At 36.7% G+C, this 7,296-nt stretch overlaps 1 non-coding gene across 1 annotated transcript; it reads right to left on the minus strand.

Annotated features, from left to right (window-relative positions):
- Positions 1–5,166: 5,166 nt before the first annotated feature.
- Positions 5,167–5,274, minus strand: LOC148575933 (small nucleolar RNA R71). Its single transcript, XR_015903357.1, has one exon. It is a non-coding gene; the product is annotated as a small nucleolar RNA R71 (small nucleolar RNA).
- Between the last annotated feature and the right edge of the window lie 2,022 nt (positions 5,275–7,296).

The following is a 7,296-nucleotide window of genomic DNA, read 5'->3' on the forward strand; positions in this document are numbered from 1 at the left end:
GAAGTAGATGTAGTTTTTAGAGAGAGAGGTTCTCTCCTCTCTCTTAGGATTAGGATTTAGGATTTCTCTTAGTTTTAGGAGTGGCTCTCAATCCCAGGTTCTTTATTTTTATTTATTTTCCCAATTTAATTTATGAACTCTTCCATGTTACATATAATTTTCTTAATTAATGTTATTTGAGGTATTTCAGATTTAAGATTGCTTTGCTCTGTTTAAGATTGCTTTCAATTTAATTTAGATATTTTTTTCTCCCTTTTGGCTTTGGTCAAGTGATTGGTAATACTTGAGTTATCAAACTCAGCAAGTGATTGAAATTGGCAGATTCTGCTTGAGCTAGGATTTCTCTAAGGCTAGTCTCTCCACAGGAGTTGACTAGGACTTGAGAATCAAGCCAATCAGTCCACTCAACCTTCCTTTGCTTAGTAAAGGCTGACCAAGTGGGATTAAAACCCAATTCTCTTCACACCTGATGAGGATAACTAGGATAGGACCTCCAATTTCTCATACCTTGCCAAGAGTTTATTTTATAGTTGTTTATTTATTTTATTCTTCTTATGCAACATACTGCTCCCTTACTTTCTAAAACCCCTACCTTACTTTCTAAAACCCCTAATTTACAATCTTCATAACCAATAATAAGAACATACCTCCCTGCAATTCCTTGAGAAGACGACCCGAGGTTTAAATACTCGGTTATCAAAATTAAAGGGGTTTGTTACTTGTGACAACCAAAACGTTTGTATGAAAGGACTTTTGAAGGTTTAGAAACTATACTTGTAACGAGGATTTATCCACAAATTTCTAGACCACGCAAAAGTTCTTCTCTCCGGCAATCCGAGTAGAGAAACAGACCCTCTCCTCAGAACTTGGAGATACAAGTTCATAGTTCTTTTCATCACCACCACTACCACAGATCTTATGAAATTGTCTAAGTTGCTGACAGAACTCAGAGTCAACCAAAGAAACACACAACAAAACCATAGAATCCACCCAATCAACCATGCCCTCAGGGACTTGGGAAGACGTCTCAACAATATTTTTGCGAGAAGACATGAGGCCAACTAATCCTACAACAAGAAAAGAAGATCGGATTACTAAAAAACATCTCGAATGAAGGACAAAACAACTCGGCTAATATGATTCAGACGACACAAACAACAAAAGGAAAACCCCAGAACTCGCACAGAAGGTCCAGGGGCGTCCTTTGGAGACAGTCAGAGAACAAGGATTCGGGAACAACCTATAAAGCTAACGAGAAAAACTCTTTAAAGTGAAAAAGAAAGCAGCATGCATCCCAGAAAGCTACAAATCAGACAAAGCCAAAACAGCTATATTCCAAATTCACAGTCTTAGCTTATCAATAAACACAATGGCAAAGCATATCAAAGAAAAAGTCATCAAAGATGCCACCTTTTCCAAGGAAATAAAAAACCCCCAGAAAAAGCAAAATGACAGAATTCATCAGTAGAAGCTATCAGCATGACAAAAGGAACATTCTTTCAAAGAAAACAAGCAGTGTGAGCCCCAAGAATGCAAAGGGACCATTTCAAAAGCAAAAAGAAAACTCTTAAGCAGCAAACAAGCAGGCACACAGTAATGCGAAAAGATTCAGACTTCAAGAGAAAATCGAAACCCTATAAAAAATCGAAGGCAAAAATGACGAAAGAGGCACAAAGAAAGAAAAACCAACCTGAACGAATGAAGAAGCTTCGAGGGAGGTTGAAGATGGAAAGACGGAATCGTCGGCAAAATCGCTGAATGACGCCGCAACGCAAGAAAGGCAAAATGTAGGCGAAAAACAGAAAGCGAGAGAACGAAGGGAGAAGTTACAAAGAAAAATGAAGGAGTGAAACCGTTTCTGATTGCAAAAATTCAAAATAAAAGCCAAGGAAAACGGGGCAATTAATACCAATTAATGAAGGTATTAAACTCTCGTACGTTCCTAAGAACAAAGCGCTGATATAAAAGCACGCTCTTTTAGAGGAAAATGTTCCACACTCAAAAAAAGGTTCTACAAAGAAAGGAATCGACAAAATGCTCGAGTTCGGCTTCACTAAAGAAAGATCGAATTCAAGGACTCGACCTCAAAGCAGAAGACCAAGCTCAAGCAGGGGCACTGTTCACACCCTGGGTCGAGCTATCCGATCCGGGATGTTCAGTAATAAAGTGACCGACCTCCTCAGGTCAGGCTATCCGACCTCTTCTCAAAGAGGTCGGTCAAATCGACAGGAAAGCCCAGTAAGGGGCCCAAATAGAGGAACACGACCCAAATCCAAAGGTAGTCCAAGCCTATAGAGATAAGGGCGGTTCCCTTGAAGATAAGCTGACCTCAACTCAAAGATAAGATAAGATAAGATAAGATAACTAACTTATCTTATCTAAAAAGGTCACTCTACACCATTATAAATACACTGGAGTACCCAGGTATAACTCATACTCTGATTCTACTAAAAACCTGTTTAATACCCATGCTAACTTAAGCATCGGAGTCTCTTGCAGGTACCCCCCACCTTCCGGTGATCAAGGATCAGCAGTGCAGCCAGTCCAACAAGTCGGAGACGACAGCTCCGGCCGCCACCCATCAGCTGGACACATCATCTCTGACCCGTACAGAAGATCTCGTCCGAGATCGACCTACAGTTTTAGGTAACCCTCGGAACAGTTACCAAGGAATGAACGATCACGATTTCGTGCACCAAATTTTTGGCGCCGTTGCCGGGGATTGTTCGAGTTTGGACAACTGACGGTTCATCTTGTTGCTCAAATTAGGTAATTTTATTTTAATTTTAAGTTTTTGTTTTTATTCTTTTTATTTTCGAAAAATTTTTAAAAAAAATTAATAAATTATTCTATGGCTTCAGAATTTTTAAGAATGAATTCTAGAGTTTCACGATGATCTGTTGAATTCTGGCTGGCTGTAAAGCCATGTCTAATCCTTTGGACCGAGATTTCAACTTATCATCACAAGAGTCCGTGGACTCCCATCTGATCAGCTGTTGTATGCCTAATTTGTATGCTAAAGCTTGGCTGGTCATTGGCCATGTCTAGTATTTTGGACCGGAGCTTTCACTGAAAGCTTGGCTAGCTAGTAAGCCATGTCTAATTCCTGGACTGGAGCTTTAGACTAACATTGCATGATTCCTGGAATTCTCATTAAAAATTTTGAAATCCTTATTTTTCTTTTTCCAAATAATTTTTGAAAAATACCAAAAATTTTAATAAAATCATAAAAAACCAAAAATAATTGTGTTTCTTGTTTGAGTATAGTGTCAATTCTTAAGTTTGGTGTTAATTGCATGTTTTTATAATTTTCTTTAATTTTCGAAAATTCATCATATGTTCTTTATGATCTTCAAGTTGTTCTCGATGATCTCTTTTGTTTGATCTTTGTATTTTTATGTTTTGTGTCTTTTCTTGTTTTTCATATACATTTTCAATTTGTTAGTGTCTAAAGTTTGAAAATTTCTAAGTTTGGTGTCTTGCATGTCTTTCTTTTCTAAAAAATTTTCAAAAAAAGTTCTTGGTGTTCATCTTGACATTCATAGTGTTCTTGGTGTTCATCTTGACATTCAAAGTGTTCTTGCATGCATCATGTGTTTTGATCTTGAATTCTCATGTTTTGAGTCTTTTCATTGTTTTTCTCTTTCATCATTAAAAATTCAAAAATAAAAAAAATATCTTTCCCTTTTTCTTCTCATAAAATTCGAATATTTGAGTTGACTTTTTCAAAAAATTTTAAAATCTAGTTGTTTCTTATGAGTCAAATCAAATTTTCAATTTAAAAATTCTATCTTTTTCAAATCTTTTTCAAAAATCAAATCTTTTTCATTTTTTATTTCATACTTTTGAAATTTTCAAAATTTATTTTCAAAATCTTTTTCTTATTTCAATTTCATAATTTCAAAATCTTTACTAACAATTAATGTGATTGATTCAAAAAAAATAATTTTACTTGCCTATTAAGAAAGGTTCAATCTTTAAATTTTAAAATCATATCTTTTTGTTTCTTGTTAGTCAAGTAATCAACTTTAATTTTCAAAATCAAATCTTTTTAATTTCCATTTCAAATCTTTTTCAAATTAAATTTTCAATCATATCTTTTTCAAAACTTAATTTCAAAATCTTTTCTAACTTCTTATCTTTTCAAAATTTGATTTTCAAATCTTTTTCAATTAACCACTTAACTTTTTGTTTGATTTTAAAAGTTTACTATTTCAATCATATCTTTTTCAAAACCACCTAACTACTTTTCTTTCTCTTATTTTCGAAAATTACTAACCCCTTTTTCAAAATTTGTTTTAATTAACTAATTGTCTTAAATTTTAATTCAATTTTATTTCCCATCTTAAATTTTGAATTCTAATTAATAGTCAACATAAAAACAAAAAAATATTTTTTTTATTTTATTTTTAATTTTTGAATTTTCTCCTCTCTCATCTCCTTCTATTTATTTATCTACTAACACTTCTCTTCTACTCAAAAATTCGAACCAACTCTTCTCCTCTGTGTTCGAATTCTTATCTTTTCTTTCTTCCATTCTTCTCTTCTTATACTCATATAAGGAATCTCTATACTGTGACATAGAAGATTCCATATTTTCTTTTCTGTTCTCTTCTTTTTCATATGAGCAGGAACAAGGATAAGAACATTCTTGTTGAAGCTGATCCTGAACCTGAAAAGACTCTAAAGAGGAAGCTAAGGGAAGCTAAAGCACAACTCTCTGGAGAAAATCTGACAGAAATTTTCGAAAAAGAAGTAGACATAGCCGAAAATAATAATAATAATGGTGGAGATGCAAGGAAGATGCTTGGTGACTTTACTGCACCAAATTCCAACTTACATGGAAGAAGCATCTTAATCCCTACCATTGGAGCAAACAATTTTGAGCTAAAGCCTCAATTAGTTTCTCTGATGCAACAGAATTGCAAGTTTCATGGACTTTCATCAGAAGATTCTTTTTAGTTCTAAACTGAATTCTTGCAAATCTGTGATACTGTTAAGACCAATGGGGTTGATCCCGAGGTCTACAGGCTTATGCTTTTCCCATTTGCTGTAAGAGACAGAGATAGAATATGGTTGGACTCTCAACCTAAAGATAGCCTGAACTCTTGGGATAAGCTGGTCACGGCTTTCTTAGCCAAGTTCTTTCCTCCTCAAAAGCTTAGCAAACTTAGAGTGGATGTTCAAACCTTCAAACAGAAAAAAGGTGAATCCCTCTATGAAGCTTGGGAGAGATACAAGCAACTGACCAAAAAGTGTCCTTCTGACATGCTTTTAGAATGGACCATCCTGGATATATTCTATGATGGTCTGTCTGAATTATCTAAGATGTCATTGGACCATTCTGCAGGTGGATCCATTCACCTAAAGAAAACGCATGCAGAAGCTCAGGAACTCATTGACATGGTTGCAAATAACCAGTTCATGTACACTTCTGAAAGGAATCCTATGAGTAATGGGACGCCTCAGAGGAAGGGAGTTCTTGAAATTGATACTCTGAATGCCATATTGGCTCAGAATAAAATATTGACTCAACAAGTCAACATGAATTCTCAGAGTCTGAATGGATTGCAAACCGCATCCAACAGTACTAAAGAGGCATCTTCTGAAGAAGAAGCTTATGACCTTGAGAACCCTGCAATAGCAGAGGTGAATTACATGGGTGAACCCTATGGAAACACCTATAATCCCTCATGGAGAAATCATCCAAATTTCTCATGGAAGGATCAACAAAAGCCTCAACCAGGCTTTAATAATGGTGGAAGAAACAGGTTTAGCAATAGCAAGCCTTTTCCATCATCCACTCAGCAACAGACAGAGAATTTTGAGCAGAGTCTATCTAGCTTAGCAAATATAGTCTCTGATCTATCTAAGGCCACTCTAAGTTTCATGAATGAAACAAGGTCCTCCATTAGAAATTTGGAGCCATAAGTGGGCCAACTGAGTAAAAGAGTCACTGAAACTCCTCCTAGTACTCTCCCAAGCAATACAGAAGAGAATCCAAAAAGAGAGTGCAAGGCCATTACCTTACTTGGTGTAGCCGAACCCAGAGAGGAGGAGAAGGACGTGAATCCTAGTGAGGAAGACCTCCTGGGATGTTCACTGACCAATAAGAAGTTTTCCTTTTGAGGAACCAAAGGAATCTGAGGCTCAACTAGAGACCATAGAGATTCCATTGAACCTCCTTTTACCATTCATGAGCTCTGATGACTGTTCTTCCTATGAAGAGGATGAAGACATCAGTGAAGAGTAGGTTGCTAAATATCTAGGAGCCATCATGAAGTTGAATTCCAGTTTATTTGGTAATGATACTTGGGAGGATGAACCCCCCTTGTTCTCCAATGAACTCAGTGCATTGATAAGGCAGACATTGCCTCAGAAGAAACTGGATCCCGGAAAGTTCTTCATACCTTGTACCATAGGCACCATGACCTTTGAGAAGGCTCTGTGTGACCTTGGGTCAGGGATAAACCTCCTGCCACTCTTTGTAATGGAAAAACTAAGAATCTTTGAGGTACAAGTTGCAAGAATCTCACTGAAGATGGCAGACAAATCAATGAAACAGGCTTATAGATTAGTAGAGGACTTGTTAGTAAAGGTTGAAGGCCTTTACATCCCAGCTGATTTCATAATCCTAGACACTGGGAAGGATGGGGATGAATCCATCATCCTTGGAAGACCCTTCCTAGCCACAGCAAAAGCTGTGATTGATGTGGACAGAGGAGAGTTGGTCCTTCAACTAAATGAGGACAACCTTGTGTTTAAAACTCAAAGATCTCCTTCTGTAACCATGGAGAGGAAGCATAAAAAGCTTCTCTCACTGCAGAGTCAACCAAAGCCCCCACAGTCAAACTCTAAGTTTGGTGTTGGGAGGTCCCAACAATGCTTTGAACATCTGTGAGGCTCCATGAGAGCTCACTGTCAAACTATTTACTTTAAAGAAGCGCTTGTTGGGAGGCAACCCAATGTTATTTAGTTATATCTATTTATTTTCTATTGTTATTTTATGTTTTTTTAGGTTGATGATCATGTGGAGTCACAAAAACTACTAAAAAATCAAAAACAGAATGAAAAACAGCATTAAAAACAGCTCACCCTGGAGGAAGAGCTTACTGGCGTTTAAACGCCAGTAAGAAGCATCAAACTGGCGTTTAACATCAGAAAGAAGCATCAAGCTGGCGTTAAACTCTAGAAACAAGCACCAGACTGGCGTTTAACGCCAGAACAGAGCATGGAATTGGCGTTAAATGCCAGAAACAAGCAGCAAGCTGGCGTTTAACGCCAGACATGCATTCT

This window comes from Arachis ipaensis, chromosome B1, assembly GCF_059453495.1.
Source record: "Arachis ipaensis isolate K30076 ecotype BB chromosome B1, ASM5945349v1, whole genome shotgun sequence".
Classification (NCBI taxonomy): Eukaryota; Viridiplantae; Streptophyta; class Magnoliopsida; order Fabales; family Fabaceae; genus Arachis; species Arachis ipaensis.